Raw genomic sequence first — 16802 nt, forward strand, 5'->3', positions numbered from 1 at the left:
TTCAATGGCAATACTAAGATTTTAAGACACAGTATGAAAATAAAAAAGATACTCAACCTACAAAAATACAGAGTGCTCCATTTATTCTCACAATAGTAAAAGCAAGGAAATTTTTCAAACCAACAAGTCTAAAACTGTAGTTACACTTCTTTGAAAAAAGTTATATACAGTACTGAAATATCATCTACAACAGGGGTATCAAACTCAAGGCCTGGGGCTGGATCCGACCCGTGGGGTGCTTAGATCTGGCCTGCAGGGCCACCCTGGATACAGCAAAGGACCAGCTCACAGTGCCTCTGCCAGCAAAATCAGCCAAAAACTGAGCTGGAGACAGCTACATGCAGGGACCCCTGAGCTCAGTTTTTCATCGTGATGGCCCCCTGCAGCCCCCTGCCAGCAAAAACAGAGCTCAGGGGACCATGCACAGCCCTCTCAAACTCCATTTTCGGCTGTGATGATCTCCTGCAGCCCTCTGCCAGTGAAAACAGAGCATTGCTCTCCCGAGCTCTGTTTTCACTGGCAGAGGGCTGCAGGAAACCACTGTGACACAAGTGACATCGAACTGGCCATGCCCATCCTTGCCATGCCCACCCAGACCCCCGAGGTCAAACATAACCCTGATGCGGCCCTCAATGAAATTGAGTTTGACAACCTTGGTCTACAAAAATGGCAGTCTCTGTTTCTGAATTCAGGTCTTTATGCAGCCAATCAGTGCAGATAGTCTTTGACTTACAACAGTTTATTTAGTAACTGTTTGAAGTTACAATGACACTGAAAAAAGTGATTTATGATCATTTTTCACACTTACAACCATTGCAGCATCCCTGTGGTCATGTGATCAAAATTCAGATACTTGTTAACTGATTCATATTTATGACGTTTGCAGTATCCCACAAATACCTTTTGTGACTTTTGGACAAGCAAAATGAATGTGGAAATCAGATTTATTTAACAACTGTGTTACTAACTTAACAACTGAAGTGATTCACTTAAAAATGAAGAAATTTCATAAAATGGGCAAAACTCATTAAGCAAATGTCTTACTCAGTAACACAAATTTTCGGTTCAGTTGTCATTGTAAGTCAGGAGCTACCTTGTCACCTTTTCAAAGACCTTGGAGTTTTCATATCTAATGATCTAAGTGCCAAAGCCCACTGCAACTACATAGCAAAAAAAGCTCTAAGAGTTGTTAACCTAATCTTACGTAGCTTCTTTTCCAAAAACACCACACCACTGACCAGAGCATATAAAACATTTGCTAGGCCGATTCTTGATTACAGCTCGCCTGTCTGGAACCCGTACCATATTTCTGACATCAATACAGTTGAGCGTGTCCAGAGGTATTTTACGAGAAGAGTTCTCCACTCCTCCGTAACCAGCAAAATACCTTATTCCACCAGACTTGAAATCCTGGGTTTAGAAAACTTGGAACTCCGTCGCCTTCGACAGGACCTGGGTTTAGCTCATAGAATCATCTGTTGAAATGTCCTTCCTGCTAATGACTACTTCAGTTTCAACTATAATAACACAAGAGCTACCAATAGATTTAAACTTAATGTCAACCGCTCCAGTTTGGATTGCAGAAAATAAGATTTCTGTAACAGAATTATCTGTGCTTGGAATGCATTACCTGACTCTGTGGTCTCTTCTCATAATCCCAAAAGCTTTAACCAAAATCTATCTACTGTTGACCTCACCCCATTCCTAAGAGGACTTTAAGGGGCGTGCATAAGAACACAAACGTGCCTACCATTCCTGTCCTATTGTTTCTTTATATATATATATATATATATATATATATATATATATATATATATATATATATATATATATATATATATGTATATATATGTATATATATGTATATATGTATATATGTATATATGTATATATGTATATATGTATATGTATATGTATATATATATATATGTATGTATATATATGCTTATACTTCCTTGTTTCTCCTCATATATATGTTTATATATTATATAATCTTTTTGTGTTATGCCTGTGTATATTGTTATGACAAAATTAAATAAATAAATAAATAAACAAACAAACAGTATATTGATGATAAAAGTGGTGAATGTGTGGTATTAATCTATGCTTTATTTGGATGTTGGTTACTGGAGAAGATATATTGTGGTCCTTTTGCTTACTTCTTAAGTTTTGTTGCCTTTTGGTGATATATATACATACATATATACATATAATATACATGTACATGTACATGTACATGTACATGTACATATACATATACATATACATATACATATACATATACATATACATATACATATATATATATATATATATAGGTCTTTGGTTATTCGGGTTTTCTCCCGCGTAAAATTGGAAGTGTCTTGGCGACATTTCGACGAAGTCTCATTCGTCATCTTCAGGCTTCAGCTTCGTGCTTCTGGGAGCAATGTGTGACTGCAGCTGTTTCTTCCTTTTTAACTGCTAGTGGGGGTTTGAACTGATTGGGTGGGAGCTTGGCTGTGCTCTGATTGGATGGGGTTTTTTTGTGCTCTGATTGGCTGGGGGTGTGTCCTGTTTGGGTGGGGGCTTGGTTGTGCTCAGATTAGTCTGAGTTGCAGGGGGATTTGAGCTGGTGAGCTGCACTGCTGCTGTTTGGCTTCGTGTTCGTGGTCGTGCTACATCTTCGTAGTGGGTGTCAGTTTGCTGCATGTATGGATTGGAGGGGTTTGAAATGGCTAATGTTGCAGCTGCGGTCTGGCTTCTGGTCCTTGGTCGTGCTTCCTGATCAGTGTGGGTTTGGGTCTGCTTTCTGGATGGATGTGTGGTGGTGACATCCTGTGTGGACCTCGTGAGTGTGGGTCTGGTGTCATTCCTCGTGTTAAGGACTCGTTTGTCAATAAGGGCAGGTTTCCAAATGGCTGGTAGGCGGGAGGTATCATCTCGTTTGTTCATGCTGTGTGGGCGTTTTTCTATCTCGATGGCTTCTCTGATTATTCTGTTCAGTTTTGGCGATAGTTCTGGTCTTTTTAAAGTCAATATCGTGTCCTGTGACTTTAAGGTGTTGGACCAGGGAAGAAGTTGGTTCCTCTTTTTTGACTGAGTTCTTGTGTTCTTCAATGCGTGCACTTGTAAAAAAAAACCCTCCAATCCATACATGCAGCAGACTGACACCCACTACGAAGATGTAGCACGACCACGAACATGAAGCCAAACAGCAGCAGTGCAGCTCACCAGCTCAAATCCCCCTGCAACTCAGACTAATCTGAGCACAACCAAGCCCCCACCCAAACAGGACACACCCCCAGCCAATCAGAGCACAAAAAAACCCCATCCAATCAGAGCACAGCCAAGCTCCCACCCAATCAGTTCAAACCCCCACTAGCAGTTAAAAAGGAAGAAACAGCTGCAATCACACATTGCTCCCAGAAGCACGAAGCTGAAGCCTGAAGATGACGAATGAGACTTCGTCGAAACGTCGCCAAGACACTTCCAATTTTACACGGGAGAAAACCTGAACAACCAAAGACCTATATACAAACACCCGTGAAAACCTCAGAAAACAAATATATATATATATATATATATATATATATATATATATACACACATACTGCTTTCTGAGGTATATATATTTTCTGAGATATAGATATAGATATATATTGTAGACATATATATATACTGTATATATATATACTGTGTGTGTGTGTGTGTGTGTGTGTGTGTGTGTGTGTATTTGTTTTCTGAGGTTTTTGCGGGTGTTTGTAAGCTCCCACCCAATCAGTTCAAACCCCACTAGCAGTTAAAAGGAAGAAACAGCTGCAATCACACATTGCTCCCAGAAGCACGGCTGAAGCCTGAAGATGACGAATGAGACTTTGTCGAAGCGTCGCCAAGACACTTCAATTTTACGGAGAAAACCCGAATAACCAAAGACTTACATACGTGTGTGTGTGTGTGTGTGTGTGTGTGTGTAGGTCTTTGGTTATTCGGGTTTCAGAAAACAAATATATATATATATATATATATATATATATATATATATACACACATACTGCTTTCTGAGGTATATATATTTTCTGAGATATAGATATAGATATATATTGTAGACATATATATATACTGTATATATATATACTGTGTGTGTGTGTGTGTGTGTGTGTGTGTGTGTGTGTATTTGTTTTCTGAGGTTTTTGCGGGTGTTTGTAAGCTCCCACCCAATCAGTTCAAACCCCCACTAGCAGTTAAAAAGGAAGAAACAGCTGCAATCACACATTGCTCCCAGAAGCACGAAGCTGAAGCCTGAAGATGACGAATGAGACTTTGTCGAAACGTCGCCAAGACACTTCCAATTTTACGCGGGAGAAAACCCGAATAACCAAAGACTTACATATGTGTGTGTGTGTGTGTGTGTGTGTGTGTGTGTGTGTAGGTCTTTGGTTATTCGGGTTTTCAGAAAACAAATATAGATATAGATATAGATATAGATATAGATATAGATATATATACGCGCACACACACACATACATACATACATACATATATGTAGGTCTTGGCACATTCGGATCTTTTCCCATGTAAGGTTGAGAGTATCTTGGTGAAGTTTCGACGAGATCTCACTCATCATCTTCAGGCTGGTTTTTACAGCTTCATGCTTGTGTGAGCAAAGCATGGTTGCAGCTGCTGTGTCTCTATAAATACTGGTGGGGAGGTGGGGAGTGTTGGCTTTGTTGCTGTAAGTGGGTTGGTTGGCTGTGTGGTTACATCTTGATTGGTAGGTGGAGTGGATGTTTGCAGATTAGTCGGCTGTTTTGTAGCATCCTGTGTGGGTGTAGTCCTAGTTGTGTGTCCATTAGTCTTCTGTGCTGTAAGGACCTGGGTAATGGGCTGTGTGATAACGTCCTGAGCTCTGGTATTGTGACCTCCTGAGTCTTGTGCTGTAACATCCTCATGGTTGGTTGTGTGTAACGTCCTGAGCTTTAGAGTTGTGACCTCTTGAGTTCTGTGATGTAATGTCCTGAGAGATGGCTCTAATGCAGCATCCTGGGTTTTGGTTTGGCTCCGAGTTTGAGGTCTTGTCATGTGTTCATGGTGTGTGTCAGTTTGCTTTGTGTGGAAATCAGAGGGGGGTGCAGCAGCTGGTGATGCCAACGTGGTTTGGCTTTTGGATGGTGGTTGTATTTCATCTGTGGGATGGGTTTGGGTTTGAATCTGGTGAGGATGATTGGTGGTGGCGTCATGTGTTATCCTGGGTTCGATGTCAATTTTCATGGCTGGGACTTGCTTGTTGACTAGGGCTAGTTTTCAGACGTCTGGTAGGCGGGAGGTATCGTCACATTTGTTCATGTTGTGGGGGTATTTCTCTATTTCGATGGCTTCCATAATTATTCTCTTGTTGTAGTGTTCAGTTTTGGAGATTAATTTGGTTCCTTCAAAATCAATTTCATATCCTGTGGTTTTAAGGTGCTGGAAAAGGGAGGAAGTTTTTTCTTCTTTTTTGACTGGGTTCTTGTGTTCTGTGATATGTGCATTTATTAGTTTGTCCTATTAGTTTGTTCAATGTATGTGGCTGGGCAGATTTTGCATGGTATTTCATAGACTCCTTGGTTTTCTAGCTGGATCTTGTCTTTGGGGTTTCTTAAGATGTTGACTATTTTTTGGTGTGTGTGTGTATGTGTGTGGTTTATCTCTCAGTATCTATTGATGGACAATTTGTCTGAATGCCAAGCTTCCAGTATTTTCCTAGCATTTTTGGATTTAGCTTTTGGGTACTCTCAGTTTCCCAATCAAAACTATGGTTGGGTCTGTCCATGTCTTGGGAGATTAAGGAGTTTTCATTGTATCTTCTGACAGCTAATCTTCTGATAGCTAATTGACAGCTAATCATGGATACACTCTGCTAGTCTTCTACCTGTCTATCCAACATAGTGGTTGTTATGGTCCTTACACTGTAGATGTTCCTGGGTCCAATTGTTCCACATTATTCTTGGTCTTAGGAAGACAGTAGATTTTTTTCAATAGACTTGCATTCCCATTTTTTGCCATAATTTCTTCTACTTATGAGGATACCCAGGAAAGCTAACGTATTATTATTTCCTTCTACTGTTGTGAATATTGTTCCTTTGAAGAAGTTACAACCTTCTCAGGTTGTTCCTTTTTTATTATGATGGTGTCCTCTATATACTAGATCAATACTTTGTATGTATGGGAGTACTTATAATTTCCAGATGCTACATTACAATATTTGCTATGAGAGTGGTGAACAATGTTCCTCTAACCTGTTGCCATATTTGTCCATCAAACTGAAATAGACAATTAGGCAGAAGATGAGGAGGCTCATGATTCTGAGTATTTTGATCTTAGTGTATTTTTTGGGGTCAACTTTATTGTATAGTCCTACTGTGATGAATTTTTTGCTAGTTCTGGATCTACGGACATAAAAATGTTTTGACATTGAATGAAACCATAATTTAATCTTCTTCTATTTTTAAATCTTTTATTTTCTGGAAGAACTATATTGGCAATTGATAGAACACCCACTCCTCTCTATTCCTCTATTCAAGCTTTTCTTTGGCTATGTTGTATGCCGGGGTCCCTGGCAATGATACAATAAGACAAAGAAGTACATCAGGCTTGTATGTTTTGATAGAATCTGGGTAGTGGATGTACTACTTTTCATCCACAACTGTTGTACTTTTGTGATCTGACTTTTCTTACATAAATGGTGCTCTTGATTGTCTAGTTCAGCGGTTCTCAACCTGTGGGTCGGGACCCCGTTGGGGGTCGAATGATGATTTGCCAGGGGTCGCCTAAGACCATTGGAAATATGGGAAGTATACTTGTGAGTTGAAGAATCGCGCTCCAATGGTTGACTTCACAAGCCAGCTGCAGGCTCTTCGAATCGCTAGCTGAATTCGACTTCAGGCATGATCAATTAAAAAAGAGAGAAATCTTTGCTCTGATGTCTCCCTCTCAAGCCAGCTGCAATCACTCCCAATCTCTAGCCTAATCTGGCTTCAGGCAATAAACTTAATAGGGGAGGAGTCTCCACTTTAATGCCTCCGTCCTCAAGGCAAATCACAAGCAGTTCAGATCGCTAGCCAATATGGCTTCAGGCGCAATAAATTCAAAACGAAAATAATTTTACGGTTGGGGGTCACCACATCATGGGGAATTGTATTAAAGGGGTCGCCACATCATGGGGAATTGTATTAAAGGGGTCGCCACATCATGGGAAATTGTATTAAAGGGGTCGCAGCACTATAAAGGTTGAGAACCACTGGTCTAGTTTCTGTATTGGGTAGGTGTTTACTTGGATGCAGTTCTCTTTGTCCTCCAGTAGATGTAGATGCTCTTTGAATGCTCTTTGAATGTGTTGTATTCTATCCACAACAGAGGTTCATCCTTTGTCTGCTGGAAGGATAGTGGTGGTTTGGTGTTTTTTAGTTTTATTTTAGTTTTTTGAGGGATGCTTTTTCCACTGCTTTGATTCTGTGTTCTTCTGGTCTATGGCATGATTGTCTGACCTATATTTTCTTGGATTTCTATGGCAAGTTCTAGGGTTTCAAATGCTGCTTCTAAGGCTACAAGAATTCTAACTGATTAGCATTGTCTATGTTAGAGCTGAGGCCTTTCTAGAGAATATTGTGTTCTGTGGATACTAGGCATCTAGACATGTTGATTTTCCATTTATGTTTAGGTACCTCTCTGTTTCCAGGATTTAAAGAATTTGCTATGGAATTTTGTTTTCCTGTTTTCAGCTTGTCTTAGAGATATATATAGATGAATGCTGTCATATTAGAATCCAGATACAATACAAAACTCTGAATTTCCCACAGGAGTCTTCACATGAACCTCCTTAGCAGAGGCTGATCATGTCCTGTTTTTAGGTCATGAATTCATAGCCAACCCAGTTTCATTGCTAGGCTGATAACTAAATCCCTGTCAAAAAATATAATAATAAAGGGTACATGATTTATGAAGCTAGCAGGAGAAAAACTACTATTATTCAAAAAGCAATGGAATATATCTTCTGATATTTTTTAACTTTAACTGGTTTAGCTAAGCACTTTTTATCTGTCCCTAGATAAATGACATGGCATTCTTCAGAGTTTCCTTACTAAAGGAACCATATAACAATTTCCAGAGGATACTGTGTTGTGCCAAACACATTAAAAGCATGTTGTGGCATCTTAAAGAAAAAATGGAATGAATAAAAATATATCTTATTTGTTTCTGAATAATGCATTACCATCTAGGTACCCATTCAAATACTACAGAAGTCCTGTACCTGCTGAAATTTATGGAGGAATAAAACACCTCTTTTTGGAAAGCAAGCATTCTTCTAAAGCCATTGTCCTGTGCACTTATGATTTTCAAGGAGTAGTAGAAACACCCACAGAGGTAATTTTTATGTAAATTGTTGTTCATTTATATTCAGAATTCCATTTACCATTACCTAGATTTCAATACATATTTGTAGGGTTAAACCATTTTTTTCTTTCTCTTTTGATAGCAAAGCTTTGAAACCCTCTTTAAGCTCTTCACAGAAATCAAACAATGTGCCAGCCTTGCTGTCTTAAAAGCCATGCTATTCTGGCAATCGGAAATAAAGGATGGCTTAAAATGAATACACTGTTTTAGAAGTAAATATGGAAACTCAAACATCCTTTTCTTTTTCTGTTGCCATGGCTACATTTCTATCCCATAATAACAACCGTTATATCCCTGAGTTAGGAAAAGTGAAGTAACTTTTCGATTAGGAAAGAAATACAAACCTTTTGGTTATTTTCTGGAAAGAAGCATAAACAAATACAACCAATGTTCCAAAAGTATTATATACTGTAGCTAATTGCGCACAGTAAAAGATTGCATCTCTCAGTCAAAAATGTTGTTTATCTACAGATAAAATAGGTCTCCTTAAGCCAGCAATCTTTTGTTTTGGATGATACCAATGCTTTGTATTTTGAGCTGTCTTTGCAACTAAGTGCAGTAATGGCCTAAATGCATCTTCCACACTCATCTAAAATTGTTGCCCAAGTTCTTTTTTAAAAAAAATTCTAGAGATTTTATCAACTTCATCCTAACTATTTGTTTTTTTCATAGAATCTCAGTCTTTTAATTTTTTTAAAAAATCCATTTTGAAGGGCTAGTAATGCCAGTTATGGATGCAACAGATACTCTTGCATATATAGCTATTGTGTTACTGAGCTCTGGTTAACCAAAAAAAGAGTGAGGGCTGATATAATCATAGTAGGAGATGCTGTGTGATCTATAATGCTTCCAGGTTGTTTCTAGGTCCAGTTCAAATTGTACCAATTCAAACTGCTGCCCAGCTGTTTATAAATTGTTTTGCCATTAAACCTCCATTGTAAATTGTTCTGCCATTAAGCTCCATTGTCACTGATGCTGATTGAGGAAATTTGCAATGCTCTGCATTAGACTTCAATTCCCTTGAAATTTAAAAATGAATCATTGTTCTTTATATTCATTGTCGTTATGGAACACACCAAAGTAATTCATTGCATAATAAATACTAAGACTGCCCTGCATGGAGATTTTCTTTTGCTAACACTCCAAACTACTTGCCTTAATAGGGAAGAAGAAGCATGACACTATCAAAAGTAGTTTAGAAGAGCAGTTAGATATGCAGGTCAGATTCCACAGAAAGCACACTTGAATTTGGAGGTAGCTACATAAATATGATGGCTCCTGAGAATATGACTGCAAGAGGCAGGAAGGAATAGAATAGAGTATCTGAAAAAACAGGATAAAAACAACTGGACTCTTATATAACAATAATTGGAGGCCAGTTGCATCACTGGATACAAAAACTAATTTTAGCATAATGTTTGCTTTGGAGATAAAACTCACTTTTCATAGACAAATTAAAGGAACCTAGGGCAAAGACAAGAGCAAAAATATTATTCTAAATATGTGGATGGCAAATGGTAGGTTTTTAACTGATTGTTCAGTCTGTGAATCTCAACACAATTCACCATACATACATGTGACATACCATATACTATGGAACCATCTTTGTCCCATTGCATCTGCCAGTCCCATCTGGCCAGTCCGGAAAAGTATGTTGCAGACCCCATCAGCTAAAGAACTTTGAGAAGTGGGCTCCTGGAAGAGAGCTTTTTCTGTCATTGTCCCCATCCTGTGGAATAATCTGCCCCCTGGAGGTAAGGCATGTCCCTACTCTCCTGACCTTCTAAAAAGGAGTCAAACATGGCTCTGTGGCTTCATGTGAGAAGCCACATAGCCATGGGGCTATCTGATGCCCTGAAAACCCTGCCTTCACTTTCTAAATTAATTTTAATAGTATTTTAACATCCTTGCGTCTTTCTAAATTTTGTAATTTTTATATACTGTTTTATTTACAGCCCAGAATCTCTCTCTAAGGAAGATGGGTTGTTCAAAACTGTGCAAAATAAATACATACATACTAGAAGTTTCAAATCATTAAACATATCAAACTGATTTATTGTTATACTATGTATTAGCTAATAGCCAGCTATCTCCAATCTCATGCCTTCCAAATACTTTGAACTTATAGCTCGTATCCCATGTGCAGTGCATGGTAAACTTGTTCTTTATTTGAATCATTGGGATTTTTTTTTCTTTTTCAGCATTAAATAAAGAAAATAATACTTAAACAATACTTCTGAAATTTACTCCATTAACTAACTACATTATCTAAGTAAGTATGGTTTGAAACATTGTAAAGATATGAAATTAAAAATGCATTTTCTTGAGCTGTATAAAGTAATTATAATAGATATCAAGATTAATTTTTAAAAAGGGGAGAGATTAACACATTTGTTAAATAAAAAGTATTAATTATTTTATATATATTACTATTATTCATATATATAAAACCATATAGGCATTCTTACCTCATTTAATTATTTTATTTAAAGAACTTTCAATTATAACATAGCAATATAGCATCTATTCTTATGTTATTCACTCATTTCAAAAATAACCCGATTTTGATGTACATATTTCATTGTCAAGCTTTTCAAAGATCAATTCATTAAAAGCAATATAAATAAAATGTATTATAAAATATACTATTAATAACAATATGTAGGTATTTTAAACATTCTAACCTTACAGTTAACATACCAGAGATAGAAATATTTTTCTTAATATCATTGATATTTGAATGAAAAAAGGTGTACAGAAAAGGTTAACACCAAAACTGTTAACCTCTTCTCTTCAGAGCTACCATGTTTCCTTGAAAATAAGACCCTGTCTTATATTTTTTTGAACCCTGAAATAAGCGCTTGGCCTTATTGCCATGGGCTCAAAAGCCCAATTGGGATCATTATCAGGGGATGTCTTATTTTGGGGGAAGCAGGGTATAAGGAGAGATTCACATATGAACATTTAAATTAACTATTGTATTGCTCATGCATATAACATAGCAATCTTCTCAGATTGGTTCTTTGTAACTGGACCAGAGTAGATAAGGTTCAGGATGATCGACCCTTGCCCTCTTATGCCTATGTAGAGATTTCAGCCTAATTTCCCACTTTAGTCCTCCCCTGGCTCAGCCAGTCTCTTGCCATCATCAACACCCATTACAATTTTCAAGATGAAGGAAATTATTTTAGAATGGTGGTCCCATTCTCTTTCACTCTACTTGGATATCCCCAATTTAGAGATGGAGAGAAAAATGACTTTATCTCTGTCACGTCACATGACTTTGTGTGAAGTCTAAATCCAGAATCTCCAGAATAAGTCCAGAATAATCCAGAATCAATATTGTCAAATTTTTAATATGGGTTTCTAAATAACATTAGAAAAGGATGCTGGAAAGAATGTAGGAAGATGAATAAATGATAGATAAATAAGAATAAGACTTGCTAAATGGTTATTTAATAAAATTGTATAATGGAAGATTCAATACAGAGGAAAAGAAATTCTTATTCATGCTATGCAAAATTCAAACAGATTCAGTACTGATAGGTGCAGCAGTGCCTGTATGAAACACAATGGCTGATTTTACTTATTAATCAAAGTAATTCAGATTATCTCTTAAAGCCTCCATCCAGTATGTGAATACAGACAATATGTTTATATCACGAATGGCCAGAGAACCTACTTTGTTTATCATCAAATGGCACGGCACCTGATCATTAGAGTACCTGATCATTAGAGTACCTTCCTCAACTTGTATCTTCTTAAGTGTTTGAACTATAATTCTCAGGGGAGTTCAGAGACTTTAAAAATCTAATTCAACAGGTGTTCCAAAAAGAATCAAAATCATTAGTCCTTTATGCATTCTCATATAAAAGGACACAAGAAACTACGCAGGTAGAAAACTTAGCCTTTAAAAAAAAATCAGCTCCATTCTCTGCCATATGCTATTTTTGAGTTGTTTCCATTAGGCAGTCTGTACACTGAATTAATAAACAAAATTTAAAATCCCTAATGAATGTGATGCGAGTAGAATGGCTAAGCCTTTATGTTTTATGTCAAGGAGCCCTGATTCAATTAGTGGCCTTTCCATTTGAAAGGATAAGGTAATGGAAAAGATTCACTACCTAGCATTTTATCAAGCCACTGAACTGCTAATAGGCAGTGTCCTATGTTGATGATATTTAAGATATTTTTCCCAGTCCAATCCCCTAATATTTTCTTCCTGCTTCTATTCATGGGAGTTTTTAAACTATGAGGTGATGTCTGGTTTTTGTACCAGTACAGGAGTAAACAATTTTGCTATGAATCAGTTCACGGGGGCCAGGTTAATGCACTTTACCATAAGCCCTGTGACTACTTACTGCCTACACAGAAACTAATTGGTTTTTTCCCCCAAAAAAGCCTTGAAGCAGGTATGTGGTGCCCTCATGTGGGTCATTTCAGAAAATGCAACCTTATATAAAAAGACAATAAAACTGTCATGAAAAGTAGAGAGTGGATATGAGTTAAGATTTTTGTGGTATTTTAGCTTATGATTGATAAATGTAATACCCTGCATTTTGTTCTGGGAAATCTTGGGGGAGAGGAGGGAGGAGGGAGGGGGGGAAGTGGGGGGGGGGGAATAATGGTTTAAAAATTTGTTCTTTGTAAAACTTTTTCAATTAAAAAAAACTGTCATGAAATGCCAATTTGAACTTCTACAACAAGCAGATCCAACATAAACTGACAAAATGATTGGTTAGATATTAGTGGCATGAATATTCTGACTGGAAGAAAAAATCCATTCTATTGTTCTGAAGTTGTTCTGGGGAACAATTTGCTTCCAGAAGTTGTGGTTTCTCCAACACTGGGAGTTTTTAAGAAAAGATTGGACAATCATTTGTCTGAAGTGGTGTAGGATTTCCAGCCTGAGCAGGGAATTGGACTAGAAGACTTCCAATATCCCTTCCAACTCTATTATTCTATTCTGTTCTGTTCTGTTCTGTTCTGTTCTGTTCTGTTCTGTTCTGTTGCAAGTTTCTAGTTCCTGAATTTAAAATGCTGGGTCTTATATTCTCCTTAGCTGATTCAAATATCTTCTCTTCAGTCTTTGGAGCTTCAGAAGATTTACTACCTTTCTGCAAATAGAAGGACATTTTGCAGGGATCAACTACAAAAGCTGCTGTCTTTCCATTACTCTGTTACCAATCAATAGTTGGGAGCAATCTGTAGTATATATTAACCTTTGGCCATAAAGGTCTATTTATGCAAATCAGCTCGTCACTGAAACATGGATCAGTTGATCAATGCTAGCCATGTATATATGATGGCATATACAGGGTATGCAGATACGTTTCTTCTAACTGCCAACTGATACACCTGGGTTGTACCCACCTGTGCAGAGGAACTATTTTTGGAAACCATCCCTCTATTATAGAACTATTCAGTGAGAAATTAAGAAATACCAAAAAACAAATTTCAATTACAGGTGATTTTTAGAAGTAAAAAGACTTGAACCTGCTACAGTAAACCAAGATGTCTGATAATCTTACTGCACATCATTCTTTGCCCAAGAATAGATAGTCTATCCACTAATGCAGGATTTTTTAAACTCATGCTGGCTGAGAAATTCTAGGTGTTGAAATCACACAACTTAAAGTTGCAGAAGTTAAGGTTGTAATGCCTCACCTTTAGCAGCTTCAGGAAAATTTCTTAGCCACCTATTGTTTTGTTACAGATAGGATATTCTAGATACTTAATAATTATTTCTGAAGTAAAATAAGCTAAAATCCTAATCAAAAATCTAGAATATAATTCCCAACCAGAAGCTGGTGAACATCTCATCTATCTATAGTGATAGATTTGGGAAAGATACATTCAGTTCTTAATTAATCCCATTGCTCCATGCCTCATGGCATATATTTACCTGATTCCCAGCAAGTTTCCTCTAGCACTTGATTCCAATTAATAGATTAATAGAAGGAACTCCTTCAATTGCTTAAGAACACTGCTGAGATATTTTTGTCTTGTTCTAGAACCCTCAATTAGGAAACCATTACATATGTGGGGGGGAAATCCAGCATCTGTTGCTTTAAATGTAAAGATAATGATTTTTGAGAAACAAGAAGAAAAGGTATGAATGAGAAAATTATATAACTTATCTCAGTTTATTTTTTCCAGTAGATTTCTGCAGATAAAATAATTTATGGACTTCTCAGCTTTAAATCTATTTTAATTATGTTTCATGATACACATCTTTTCTTCTTTTATATTTCATTTTAATAACTTATAGTACAAAATATTTGGAGTACACTAGGTTAGGAAGGCTAAAATCTCCAGCAGAATAAAGCTTATAGCAACAGTACAACAGAATTTGTTTTCTATTGATTTACCTCTTCCCTTTTCTGAACTAATATACTACTTTACCTTTCTATAGTTACTTTCTAAAGTAACTATAGAAAGTTACTTTGAGCATGGGGGAACGAGTTCTGTTACTGAAGTTATAGGTAAGTATAGGTAAGTATATCTAAATTCAGTCCAATTCATTACACAGTATACTTATAAGGAAACCATGGTAATTTTAAATCTAGAGTTATGTATATCTCAGGAACCAGATCCACAATATATTCTGAAACGTGAGCTTAAGGGCTGACAAGTACAGACTGGATGCAAGCTGCCAGTTTGGGGGGTGGGGGAGGAAGTACAAAAAAATGATCTGGTATTGACAATAATAACTTTTTAATGAAGCCAAAATATCAAGATTTCAATTATTTATCTAAATAAAAAGCTGTAATGAAACTGGGAAGCTGTTAATTAACTATATTTTCCCATTTCCTTTAGAAACTAAAGCTCTAGTTATAAGCTTTAGAATAAGCAAAATATTACCTCACATCATAGATCCAAAGCATATAACCTTAGTTTCCTGATTTAGACAAAAGAAACTTCTTAGTTTCTTAATCAAAGATTTCTTAGTTTAGTTACGATTCACATCAAAAGAAAGAGAGAAGAGGCTGATATTCCGTCCAAAGGTTTGTGTATCTTGGCTTAATAAGACATCCCTATAGCATCAAGATCAAAGGGGACGGGATACCAATAATATTCTGCAATCCCATAAATATTTCCAGGTCAGATTCACTGATTAATCAAAGCAGCTCTCTTTGGGAGAACTGCTTCTTGATTACATCTATCTTACAGCTTACATAACTTTAAACATGATTTATGCAACATGAAGAGCTGTAAAATGGACGTGTATCTTATAATTTCCAGTCTATTTTCAAACAGCTGTTAGGCTAAATTTCAAAAGTTCTTTCAAAAAGCCAATCTCAGTCTCTAGTAAGAAATATCTGCAATTCCCTTCTGTTTGGGAGACAAAAGAAAAGATTTCAGAGAGAGGATGTTTATTTCTCCATCTACTTTTGGCTCTAGTGTCAACCATATACAATTTTCAACGAACTATCTATGTGGTGATGTGGCTTTCAGAAAATAAGTTTTCCTCCCTTGATGTAAAATAAAGTTAGATCATTTGAAACTAGGACATCATGTGATCCAAAAAAAGAATTTGCAACCACGGAATCCCACAATTGCTAAAACAAACAAACAAACAAAAACAGTTTCCCATCACTTTAAAATAAGAAATAGATGAAGCTGCAGTATAAACCTTAAAGCTGGCATATTACATGTAGTCCTTGATTTACAACCAGTCATTTAATGACTGTTCAAAGTTATTCCTTCAGAAAGAGTATTTCATGGCCCCCTGAAGCAGTTCTAGTCACAGTAATCATGATCTGGATGCTTGGCAACCTTTTCACACTTACTGCCAGTTGCCAAGTGCCCCGTAATCATGTGATTGGCCTTGGCTGTGACTGCCTGAAAGACCTGTCTGCCAAGGGGGGCGGGGGGGGGCTGAATTCCTTTGGCCAGGTGGAGAAAACAGAGCTCAGATCCCAAAAATCCAAGCTCCATTTTTTCAGCCCATTTGAAGCAGTTGAGAATGAAATAAATTTATGTAAATCTGCATATCCATTTAAAATAGTACAATTGTACAATAAAGAAGAGATCCAACCTGTTCAGTTTGCTTGAACTCTGGTTTCTCTCTATGATCCAGCCATTTGCCAAGGCATTTCATTATCATAGAACCAAAGGGTCATTGCGAATAACAGCAGTTGTTCAAACATCTAACCCCCAGTGATTTCCCCATTCCAGTATTAATCAGGGTTTCAAAAGAATCATCTGTAAATTCCACAAAGCCCTGTCACATGGCACAGCACTTGGGTCTTGAACCCGGGCTGTCAGCTTTCTACTAACAAAACTCAGCGTTTTTAACCCCTGGGCTATTGTACCCCCTCGTTCTAATTATTAAAAAAACAAAACAAATGAAGTTGGTGCCCTGCAACATACATTTGCATTTATGG

The 16802-nt window shown here is 37.1% G+C and overlaps 1 protein-coding gene across 5 annotated transcripts in view; it reads right to left on the reverse strand.

Moving 5' to 3' along the window:
* The window catches only part of SDHAF3 (succinate dehydrogenase complex assembly factor 3), a 43480-nt gene that overhangs the window by 15576 nt on the left and 11102 nt on the right, over positions 1-16802 (reverse strand). The gene's annotated exons all lie outside the window — the stretch shown is intronic.

This window comes from Ahaetulla prasina, chromosome 4 (assembly GCF_028640845.1).
Source record: "Ahaetulla prasina isolate Xishuangbanna chromosome 4, ASM2864084v1, whole genome shotgun sequence".
Taxonomy (NCBI): Eukaryota; Metazoa; Chordata; class Lepidosauria; order Squamata; family Colubridae; genus Ahaetulla; species Ahaetulla prasina.